The sequence below is a fragment of the Silene latifolia genome, chromosome 5 (genome assembly GCF_048544455.1).
Source record: "Silene latifolia isolate original U9 population chromosome 5, ASM4854445v1, whole genome shotgun sequence".
In the NCBI taxonomy this organism is placed as follows: Eukaryota; Viridiplantae; Streptophyta; class Magnoliopsida; order Caryophyllales; family Caryophyllaceae; genus Silene; species Silene latifolia.
Window position 1 is genome coordinate 13,465,537 of NC_133530.1, and position 13,083 is coordinate 13,478,619.

The 13,083-nt window shown below is 35.7% G+C and overlaps 1 long non-coding RNA gene across 1 annotated transcript; it reads left to right on the forward strand.

Annotated features, from left to right (window-relative positions):
- Nucleotides 1-232: 232 nt before the first annotated feature.
- Nucleotides 233-6,629, forward strand: LOC141655916 (uncharacterized). The gene is made up of 2 exons (XR_012548239.1): nucleotides 233-520; nucleotides 6,226-6,629. It is a non-coding gene; the product is annotated as an uncharacterized LOC141655916 (long non-coding RNA).
- Nucleotides 6,630-13,083: the final 6,454 nt, after the last annotated feature.

Below are 13,083 nucleotides of genomic sequence, written 5' to 3' on the forward strand. Positions count from 1 at the left end.
AAAACAAAGGTAAACAAATGACCGAGACAGGGTGATTATAAGTTATAATAAACCTAACAATTTATAATTTTTTTTTTAAAGATAGACCAAATAATGAAATAAGCATGTTTAACTTAATATAATTAATCCTTTAATACCAAATAGGGAATAAGGGAAATAACTAAATAAAAAATTAAAAAGTAAAAAACAAAAAATGTAGCAAATGAAAAATTAAATGGTCTCAAGTGAAATTCTACATCATTTATCAAATAGGGAGTAAGTGATTAGTGATTACGGATTATCATCATTTATCAAATCTCTATCATCGATACAATAACACTGCACGTGGATTACTTTCCTTTTCTAAATTCTACATCTTTGTTCTCTTTTAAGCCTCTTCATCTTCACAAATCTCAATCCAATCACAAAAATCAGAAAAACAATTGCAATTGATTCTTGGGCGCGCACATCAATGGAAATTTGCAATGGCTCGTGGCTACCGCCATATTTTTCGTAAAGATGGAAAGCATATCTCATTTTGGTAAGGAAATCTTTAATTATCCCTAATTAATTAATAAATTATTTTTCAGATCTGAAAATTTTTCGGATTTCGCCCTTGATTAGTTATTTTGTTCATCTAAATCTCTTCTATCAAATTATTTTTAATCATTTCCGTTAAAATCGCAGTCAATTATGGTGAAAAAGATTGATTTCCTTCCTTTCAGTTCATTGAACATCCTACTTAATTATATTTGAAGAGAACAAGAAGAAACAGAGGATGGAAAATTGTGTCTTATTGAATGAATATGAACTTCGTACATTAAGGCATATATACAGCTATAACAAAATATTCCCACAAACTTAAGGTAATTACAATCTATATGTATAAGGCAACAAGATTATACACACTACCATATCATATAAGATACGATATTATATGATATGCTAACTTATCATATAATATCTTCCTATACTCCCCCTCAAGTTGGAGCATCGGGCAAACCAATGCCCAACTTGCCTTGTAGATACTCGAAAGGTTCAACTGCTAATGCCTTTGTAAATATGTCTGCCAATTGCTCCTTGCTTCGCACATGAGAAGTTGAAATCGTCTTGGCTAGCAAATGATGACGAATGAAGTGACAATCTATTTCAATATGCTTTGTACGGTCATGAAAAACGGGGTTCTTCGCAATATGCATCGCTGCTTTATTATCACAATAGACATTCATAGGTTGCTCATGATGAATGCCGAGAGATTGTAGAAAGGATTTCAACCAAAGTAATTCACTTGTCACTGCGGCCATTGCACGATACTCCGCTTCGGCCGTGGATTTGGCTACCGTTGCTTGCTTTCTTGCCTTCCACGAAATAGGACTGGTTCCTAACGAGACAAAATAGCCAGTTAACGAGCGACGTGTCAACGGACATCGTGCATAGTCAGAATCTGAATAACCATGAAGCTGCAAATTCGAATGTTTATGAAGAATGATGCCTTTGCTTACGGTTCCCTTGACATAACGCAATACTCGTAGAACAGCATCCATGTGTTCCTTTCGTGGGGCGTGAACAAATTGGGACAACGTATGGACCGCGTAAACTAAATCAGGTCTCGTTATTGTCAGGTAGAGAAGACGACCTACCAACCGTCGAAACTTCATTGGGTCTTTGAGCAAATACCCATCCGCTAGTGCCAAATTATGATTCGGTTGGATAGGAGTTCCAATTGGTTTTGCGCCTTCCATCCCTCCGTCTTTAACAATTTCTAATGCATATTTTCGCTGACTTAGGAATAAACCTCGTTGCCCAGATGCTACTTCGATTCCCAAGAAGTACCGTAAGCGACCAAGATCTTTAATTCCGAAGCTTGTGTCGAGAAAGCCTTTGAGGCGTGCACATGCTTTATCATTGTCGCTTACAATAATCATATCGTCAACATAGACGAGTACTCCAAGGAACACACCATCGTGATTGTATGTAAATAACGAATAATCAGCCAGAGATTGGACGAATCCATATTTTAGCAATGAGTCGGTCAATTTTGCAAACCAATTTCTCGAGGCTTGTTTCAAGCCGTATAATGATTTCAATAATCGACATACCTTGTTCGGCCCATGTGATTCGAACCCTTGTGGCAGTCGCATGTAAACCTCTTCATCTAAATCCCCGTGAAGAAAAGCATTGTTTACATCGAGCTGTGTGATAGACCATCCTTTGTGTAAAGCTACTGTTAAGAGACAACGGACGCTAGTCATTTTGGCTACCGGTGCAAACGTTTCATGATAATCAACACCTTCGATTTGCGTGAAGCCTTGGGCCACCAGTCGCGCTTTATATCGCTCGATTGTACCATCCGCCTTGTACTTCACCTTGTAAACCCATTTGCACCCGATTGCTCGCTTTCCAACTGGCAAGTCGACAATTTTCCACGTCCCATTCGTTTCTAGGGCAGTAACTTCTTTGGACATTGCCTCTCGCCATTCTGCCTTTGTAGCTGCTTCGAAATAATTCCGAGGCTCCTGAATTTCATTGATTGCAGCTAGGAAACACTTATGAGCATTAGAAAAACAATTGTTTGTAACATAATTACTTATTGGATAATGCGTACCTTTCTTACGAATTAGCGATTGGACTGAGTGAGCTTGTTGTGTGGGGTTTATTATTCTTGTGGATTTACACACATAATCCTTTCTCCAAGCGGGCTCGAATTTTTCGCGGGCACCACGACCCATTGGTATGCTTGTCTCGGCTTGCTCAGTCACGGCCTGCTCATGGACCTGTTCATTTTCTCTTGTGGGTTGTTCTTCATCAGCCTGCATAGTAGTGCTCTCTGCTTCCTCATTTTCTTTTTCTATGTCAGGCTCTTCATTTTCATTTTCTAATTGGTCACAAGTAATCGTCACATGGTCATCACTAATAGTATGTTTTTGGTTTGAGAATAATCCCGTGCTTATTTCTTTATTAGTGATCCCCAATGGAAATATATGTTCATAAAAAATCACATCTCGCGATTCATAGATAGTATGTCGAGATAAGTCATAAACTTTCCAACCTTTCTTACCATGAGGGTAACCAAGAAATATGCATCGTTTACCCCTTTCGTGAAATTTATCTTTTGGCTTTTCTTTGCTATGAGCGTAACAGAGACAACCAAAAACCCGTATGTTCTCGAGGGGTGGTTCGTTACCATGTAATAATTCATAGGGAGTCTGACCGTTGAGTATGCGAGTGGGTGTACGGTTTATAAGATAAGCTGCAGTCAGGACACATTCTCCCCAAAATTTTAATGGTAGTTCAGCTTGAAACCGTAGGGCTCGAGCCTTTTCCAAGATATGTCTATGTTTGCGCTCTACCCTTCCATTCTGCTGTGGTGTGTCTATGTTACTGGTCTGAAAAACAATCCCATGTTCATTATAATATTCTTTCATAGTCCCTGAAAGGAATTCTGTCCCATTGTCACTTTGCACGATTTTAACTTGTTTACCAAACTGAGTCACGGTCATTTGACAGAAATTTTTCAAAAGTTGACTCACTTCCCCTTTATCTCGCATAAGGTAAACCCATACATGTCTACTATAGTCATCCACTATGGTAAAAAAATAATGGGCCCCCGACAAACTACTCGTGCTATATTTACCCCAAATATCGCAATGAATTAAGGCAAACAATTCAAGGCTCCTTTTATTATTCAATTTAAAAATTGACCGCGTTTGTTTAGCACGACAGCATGAGTCACAAACATCATCAAAATTCCAAGACAAGTTTTTGCCAACCAAATTAGAAAAGAAAGGTAGTATACTATGTGATGGATGACCAAGTCTCCTGTGCCACAGTCGCCCATCATTGTTTATGTGTGTCCTAGCAACGGCTTCTTGACCATTCTTTAAGTAATAAACCCCATCCTTGTGCTCACCCCGTCCAATCGTCATCTTCGTAGATTGGTCCTGTATAACACAATAAGTAGGATAAAAGGTTACAATACAATTATTTTCTTTAATCAATTGTTGTATCGAAATAAGATCGCAATTTAGACTTGGCACAAATAAGACATCCTTCAGTACGAAACCATCACTCAGAACTACTTCTCCGTGCTCCTGGGCTATGATTGTCATCCCATTAGGTAGAGACACCGTGGAAGATGCTCCTTTTCTCACGTTTGCGAGCAGTTTTCGTTGTCCCGTCATGTGATGCGATGCACCACTATCTAATAGCCAATTACTAATAAAATTATTTTCGTTACCTGTTAATTTTTGACTATTGTCGGGTTTGCTCACCAACAGGTTTCGTAATTGAGTCATCTCCTGCTCGGTAAATCCCTGCTTATTCACCTCATTCTCGCTCGTCGTCGCGGCATTAGCTGTCTGATACGCGCCTCCTTGTCCTCTGCCTCCACGCCCGTAGCCGCGTCCTCCTCGTCGACCTCGACCTCGGCCTCTTGTTGGTGCTCTCTCGGGATATTTTTCCCAACAATTTTCTTCCGTGTGATACCATTTTTTGCACACGGCACATCGTGGAGGTTCAGATTCTCCTGTTTCTTTGCCGCGTCCTCGACCTTCCCCTGAATTTGTTCTCACCGCCATAGCCGCATCATTGACCTCCTCCTTTGGCTTTGTCACACTCCTATGTCTCTCTTCCCTTAATACTAGAGCATAGGCTCTGCTAAGGGTGGTGATTTCATCCTCCATAAGCAGGTTCGTGCGAATGTTGCCATAGAGACTCGTGTCGAGCCCCATAAGAAATTGGTGGACTTTTTCTTCCTCTCGTTCTTTTGTCAATGCTGCCGCGGCTCCACAAGTACATTGAGGAACATGACTGTAGTTCCCCAGTTCGTCCCAAATCGCCTTCAATCGAGTGTAGTACTCGACGACCGACTGATTCTTTGTCTGCTTGCATTCGTTCAATTCGCCCTTCAACTGGTGTACGCGAGGTGCGTTACCAGTCGAATATCGCTCCTTAAGTTCTTTCCATATTTCCATTACGGTTCCCGAGAAAGTGATGCTAGGATGAAGCCTAGTTTCAATCACGTTCCTCAACCACGCCTTTACCATGGCGTTACATTGACGCCACGCAACTGATTGAAGGGTTTCTTCTCCCTCTTCGATAGCTTCTGGTTTCTTCACAATTCCTTCGACGAACCCCAACTTGTTCTTGGCGTCGAGACCGTTTTCGGATCGCATCGGCCCAAAGGTCATAGTTTTCACCATTAAAAATTATGTTTGTTAATGATAAATTTGGGTTTCGGATGGATGTAAATAGAGTGGCGAGGACGGAGCAATTTGTTCGATTGTCTTGCTACCGTTTCCTTTCTTTCCTTCGCCTCCCTTTCCAGTTTCTCCAGTCGTCATTGTTTAGTTTTGTTTGTTTGTTTTGTTTTTTTTTTGTATTTTGAAACAAGGAAATCGCTTTGCGGAAGATGTGTGCTCAGAATCTGATTTGCTCTGATGCCATGAAGAGAACAAGAAGAAACAGAGGATGGAAAATTGTGTCTTATTGAATGAATATGAACTTCGTACATTAAGGCATATATACAGCTATAACAAAATATTCCCACAAACTTAAGGTAATTACAATCTATATGTATAAGGCAACAAGATTATACACACTACCATATCATATAAGATACGATATTATATGATATGCTAACTTATCATATAATATCTTCCTATAATATTTTGCCTCCAAAAATCGGAGATTCTCGAATTATTTTACCGCCAACCATCATTTCACCCGCCAAAATGAAGACGAGAATGATTTATTTTACCACCTAAATTGTGGCTATATATACTTCATCTTATGTGCTTTGAACTCATCTTCAAATCAAATCAATTATCGTCTCTTACAAAATACAATATCTCTTGTTGATTAGTTTTAACACTTTTTATTGGTAAGGTTCAATCTTTAATAATGCCTTATTTTAGAGTTGATTGCTGATTTTATTAGGCGTATTTTTGTAATACAAATTTTACTTCATCATATGGTATGATCAAATTTGCGTATTTTAATGTTTCTATGTTTATATTCAATCATGTTTGTCTATTGTCGATGTGTATCTATTTCTAATCAACTAAAGGGAAGAATTAAGAATATGTCATACTAAATTTATTTACAAATCTATGTTTTTTTAGTTGATCGACTTGTTTCTGACTTTTGAAACTTTAATGTCAAGAATATAGTTTCAAACCAGTTTACTAAATGTAAAACCGTATTATAATTAATTAATCACTAACTTTCTTTTCTTTCGAACTCCAGGACATTATGGAATTTACTGCTACACTTAGTGATGACTGTCAAGTTGAAAATATAACCTCCGTCATGGAGATTACTGATTTCACTGATTTTGAATATAGAAGGAGCCCGGTGTGGAAAGAATATTGGCGAATCCCAGAAGAAAAAAGTAAAGATAACAAATTGTGGGCTTTGTGCAAGCACTGCAAGAATACAAATCTGAGAGCGGAATCGAAATACGGGACAACGAATGCAAAAAACCATCTTGAAAAATGTAAAGCATATAAACGCACTTTGCCGGCGGTTTTACATGAATTCTGATGTAGTTTTTTATTTTCTAGTTTCTACTGTCTTTTTTTTCTAGTCTTGTGAACTTCCTAAAATCGTAACTATTATGAATGCAATAAAATTTTCATTTTTGGAACTCATTCAGTCTTCTCCAGTTCTCCATGTTTAGATATTAACGAGTTATAGGTATGAGTTATGACCACCTTGAAAATGGTCCTCAAAAATACAAGTCTTCTACTCTCTTAATCTTTGTCTGTTGTTAGTGAATGATGAGACATACGGATTAAATATTTGGGATTTGTTATACTTAGATTTTTTGGGGCTATACAATTTACATACATTAGGTTCTTATAGGTATAAAAAATGTTAATTTTATGAGCTATGCTGTATGCACTATTAAATGGTCTACTTGGATATATATTACCTAACTCATGTAAGTAATTTTCGTACTATTATAAAAGATATCTAAAATTAAACTTGGTTATGGTAATAATTTAAACTCCTTCCACGCTTGTGGTCTCACGTGTACTTCATGAATAATGGGTGGTAAAACGTTGGATATTCAACTCTAAGTAACTTTCGTACTAATATATAAAAAAGAGTAAACTAATATGAATATATGATTAAGTAGTTTTTTTTTTTTTCAATCATTACATTCGGGTCATTTCGGGTTGCAATGTTGAGTTTTACTTATCATTTTACAGGTTGAAATCGGTTCGGGTATGTTTCGGTTCGGATCAAAATAGTTCAGGTTGAAACAGTTCAGGTTCATACAATTTTGGGTCTATTTCGGATATTACAAATTCGGTTCAGTTTCGAATCAATTCGAGTTGATTCGGGTTTCGGATAAAGTTGAAGTTATACCTTTCGGATGTACGGTCAGGTGTCGATTCAGGTATTTTCGATCGGTTTTTTGGATTCGGTATATTTTTGCCAGGTCTAATTAGGACTCATGGGACTCACCTAAACTAAGGGACTCACTTGATCCCATTTTTTTTTTTCTCTCTCTCTCTCTCTCTCTCTCTCTCTCTCTCTCTCTCTCTCTATATATATATATATATATATATATATATATATATATATATATATATATATATATATATATATAATAAGGGTTGAAGCGCTGTGGATGCGCCACGTGTCAACCCAGCATTAAATATATGTCTTAATTGCAGCTAGACATTAAATATAAACATAATAAATGCTACATAAATCTCAGCAAAGTATTATTTAGGGTTTAATAAATGTATTATAAATTACAAATAACAATTACGATGATATATTTTAAATTTATATAAAATTTTTTTTGATAAAAATTCTAAAATGTAAATCATTATCTTTATTGCGAAAAACGCTTTAAATTGAGTTTACTTATTGAAATATTTTGATATGTATAGATGATTAAAGTGAGTATCTCACAATGCATTATATTTACTTAAAGAAAAACACATTAAGAGAGTTATAATACTTAGATCATTAAATCCATCAAGAAAAATATATTTGGAAGAGTAATTGTATTTATTAAAAACAAAACATAAAGATAACTACCAAGGAGTAAGTTTTTATGATGTAATAATGAAAAAATTATTTTAGACATCTGATAATGTGATAACGAGTGAGATATTTGAAAATATTATGAAAAACTTAATGAAAATACATTTGAGATTTAAGAGGTTTTAAATAATGTGATAACGAGTGGAGATTTGTAGTTGAATGATGGCTTTTTGAACTTTTTCGAGTAGGTTAAGATGGGGTTTTAAGGCGACTTGCTTGATACCTATCATAGAAAAAAGTTAATATTTTGATACTGATTTCTGATTATTGATTATGTTGATATTGATTATGAAAAAAGGGTCATTATATTGGTATTGTTTATCAATTAACCTTATTTTATATACAGTTGTTTAAAAAAACAAAAGGTGCAAATTTCTTATAAATATGTTGTTTGACATATAGCATATGCAAGATATACACAACCAAAACATTCAAATAAGTTGAGCGTTGAGCGTTGACCGTATATGTTTAATACATAAACATCACACGTTATACATTAAAAATTGAAAAATGCATCAAATTATATTCACATCGTTTTGAATAAATATTAATTGATTTGGAACACAACGTATCGTGAAATGATCTAACTTAAGAACTTAATGTTGATTGTTGCATTATTCGGATACATTTATTTTAATTAATATGATATTTGATAAGTCACAAAATTATTTATATAATAACGTTTATCATGAATAGCTAACTATATATCAGTCTATCATTTATTAGTTCTAATTAAAACTATATGTACTTTATTTTACAACATTGAAGTTAAATCTAAGAAAATAAGAGTTGAGAAAGTTAATTTATTTTTATTTATAAGTAAAGTTATTAAATGTCATATATAAATTATTTTATTTTTCTTCAATTATAATAATAAAATTTTCAAACAGGCCGCGCAAAGCACGGAATACTATCTAGTATGTAATGTTTTTGAGTTCATTCACTTAAGCATATTAAGCTCAAAGAATTACAATATAACTCGAAAAACAAAATGCTTTTCTCACTCGTGTATATAAGGCATTGCTTTTCTCTATACATTCTTATATAAGACATTGCTTACATTGCTTTTCTCTATACATTCTTTTATAAGACATGGCTTTTCTCTATACATTCTTATGGATAGTATGTAGTATTAAATGAAAATTTGTGTAGCTCAAGTGAAATAAAGTTCCCTACACTACCCTTATCAAAAAAAAAAAAAAAAAACATACGAAATCATCTACACAAATTTTCATTTAATATTGCACTATCCGTCTTAAATTTAAGACGACTCAAGTATCATATTACTTGTGTATATAAGATATTACTTTTCTCTGTACATTCTTATATACACAAATAATGTATACTTGACCCATCTTAAGCGTAAAACAAACACTGTCGTCTTAAGGAAAACTTACTCAATTCTCCCAAATCTTCAGCTATGGTCTTAATTCTCATATCAAACAGTTAATTATTATTCTCTTGTGTTACTAGGTAATGATTTATATTTTTAAAAGTTAGTTAAGTAGTAAGGTTAACACTATACTCCCTCCATACCACACCAATGGTAACATTGAGAATCTTGGCACTATTCATAGTCGTAGGGAATCTTCGATATTATTCTTAATCTATAAGACAAAATATAGTCATGTGAGATCTTGTTTGATTTATCGTCATGAATGATATAAGAATATCAAATTTTTATAATTTTTACTAATGTGTAACGAAAGATATTCACGTTGTAAAACGTGTCTCGACAAGTGTGAAAAGTCTCAATGTTACCATTGGTGTGGTATGGAGGGAGTATTATTTGGCGGTCATCCGACACTTACATCAGAAATCCTCATTTAAGATGGGTACTATGTAAGTGGCATGCATGTATTTGTCCCATTTTAATCTTAAGACAAATATATCCGTTTTAAGAGAGACTTATTATACACATATACATGAACATAGATATGTGAAAAGTAATTAGTATAACTTTCCTCGGTCCAATTCAAATGTAACATTTATTTTTTTGAGATCACACTCGGAAAACATTAAACCTAAATGTAACACACAACAAGATATGAGGAAAGTTGTTCCACATCAGAAAAATAAGGAGCTTCTGATATGTTTATTAATTAGAGATTCTACCCATCACTTAGTTACAATACCTTGCGCTTTGGCTTAAAGGATGACAAAACTAAAATGTGATTATGACCTACTTAGCGGGGAGGATTTTGGGGGGCATAGGCCTAAATGTGGCCAAGTTTCAATCACAACAAGACGTTGTGCTTCTTAAGTGGGGGAGAATGTAACACTCCACAAGATGTGAGGAAGATTGTCTCACATCGCGAAAATAAGAATCTTGTGATATTTTTATAAGAGATTATACCCATCACTTAGTAACAATGTCATATGTTTTTGGGCTTAAGCGAGGAGAAAAATATTAGGCCCAAAGATGCCGGTGGCGAGTTGGATCGTTATAATATTTTATTTTTTATTTTTTTGAAAGTAATTGAAGAAAACGTATTATATAACATTTATGTTGTAATGTTCTAATTTTTTTTTTTTTAAAAAGTAGACTTTTGTGTTTATGTTATTTATTTGGAAAATGGGCCCCAAATAAGGTTAGACTCTTTTTTTTTTCAAGTTCGAGGGGCAAACCTGCTATCTTAACCATAAAGTCAATTCGAATCAATGACATTATTCATAATAATAATAATAAGGGTTGGTTAGGAGAGGGTTTCTCTCTGCGAAAAGGCCATTCTGATGGCGACGATTATCTTCGTCTGATTTTCCTTCTTTCTCCGACCCTGGGACGGCCAAAGAAGCTTACAATTGTTGTTCAGAACCCATGACGGGGTAGATTTGCAGAGGAGAATGCAATTTCTACTCCTATAGGTAACTCAAATACTGTGAATGTTTTGCTTAACCGCGCTCTCGATAAATCTTCTATTCGCCAGTCTAGTAGTCTGGGTAAGGCATCAGGAAGTGTTAGGGGTTTGTCGGTAATGGGACCTGCTGTGTCGGTGAGTACTACCAGGGGTACCACTGCTGTGGGAGTTTCAGCTGCTGCAGCGGCGCCAGTGGCTGGGAAAATGGAGGTGATTGCCTCTGTTCCTAGTCCTGGGGAGGGTGGGGACAAAGATACTATTACTACTGGTACTGGTGAGGGTCGGGTCTTAGATGTTCCTGTTCCTGGACTCTCTGGGACTCAACCAGGTACTGCTATAAATACGGAGAAGAAGACTTCATGGGTTGACAAGGTTAACAAGTCTGCGGTTGGTATGGAATTGAGTGGCTCACATGATCCTAACCCGGATGGTGTTGTGGTAATTGATGAGCAGGATATAGAGAGTAAATTGTTATTTTGGCAACATACTTTGGTTGGGCAATTTCTCGGGGGTAAGCCTACTGTTGCTCAGGTCAAGGCATTTGTGGATAAGCAATGGACACTAGTAGAAAAAACCCCTATTACGACGCAGTTATCGTGGCGGTTCTAATAGAAACGACGCAAAAAGCCCAATAATTTGGCGGGACGGAAATATTTTTGTATATTGGAGGTCTATAATGGCGGTTAAAGTAAGAACCGTCGTGATAATATAAGTTTTTTTATGACGGTTCTAAATTGGAAACGCCACCATAGTTCAATAGTGGCGGTTCTATTAACAACCGACGTTAAGAATGACGCTAAAAGTTAATACAAAGATATAATTTTTGGGCTAAAAACCGCCATAATATGTTTTTGTGCCGGTTCTAATTAAAACCGACTTTAATAGAAAAATAAAAAAAAAATGAAAAACTCTAAAAACCCTTAGCATTTTATTATTCATTCAATCAACCGCCAAAAACATAGCTCTGGTTCTCGTCTTCTTCATTTCACCGCCAAAACATCGCCCCTCACAATTCAACTCCGACAATCGAAAACCTCGCCCATCACCGGTGTTTCCGTCTACACAGCAGAAGCAACGATACAAAGCAGCCACCGCCCTTTATCCGCAACAACTTCAAAGGTACTTTTGACCATATTTAATTGCAATTTACAGTATCTTCATTTAAAAATTATCATTATCATCAAATTAATTGTTATTGTATTGTTGTGTTATTGAATTATGAATTATTGAATTATACAAAGTAGCATCTCCATTAGTATAATTGGAATACTTGTTTTTGGTTGGTAAAATATCGAGTTTAAAGTCGGGTATTTGCTGCCCCTTGTTTGTTTCAGTATTAGTCGTTTTTGGGGATTATTTTGTGCCGACTTGTAGTGTGTTGATCGAGGTTGTCAATAAGAATCTTCAAATGACCCCTTATAAACCTATTAACATGAGTTATCAGACCATATCAGACCATTCCCATTAGTTATCAGACCATATCAGACCATTCCCATTAGGTATTATGCAGTTGGAGTACACACCCTGAATAACCAGCTTAGTATAATTGCATTCTTGAAACAAATGAACTGTAGTTTCTGTTCCTGCCTTACAGATGCAGCATTGGCCAGTAAGACTCACCCCATACCTAAATAATATTAAGGTGATGGTCTGATAGTGTCACTCATGGTATAATTGTCGTCTATCAATGCATTCGGAAACACATTTTCCTGCAATAGAGTCTGTGTAAGCGTACTACGTCTACTAGTAATTTTGCAATTCTGAGCAACGTGTGATAATTGAACTAGTAAATTCTCAGAGAACTCAAATTTACCTCTTCAAGAACTGCTATGAGCAGAGGCTGGGACGGATTGAGTGGCACAAAATTAAATTTCAGTCATCATCTTAGCCTTTTTTTTTGTTTTAAATAAATATTGTGTTTGACAATGGTAGATTTTAAACCAAAAAAGGTGGGTTTATAGTTGGCAGGAAGATAGGAGTAATATGGTGATGGTCTGATAGTGTGTCCAAAAAAGGTGGGTTTATAGTCGGTGTCAACCGTATAACTAATGTACCTAGTAGCTCGGTCTTAATGGTGGTGCTAGGATCTTGTTGGCAAGTTGTTCCAGACTTGGTTGTTTATTAGGATAATTGTTTGGAAACCTCGCTGAATAAGAAATTTGAGTGTTTTCCGTGATGGGTT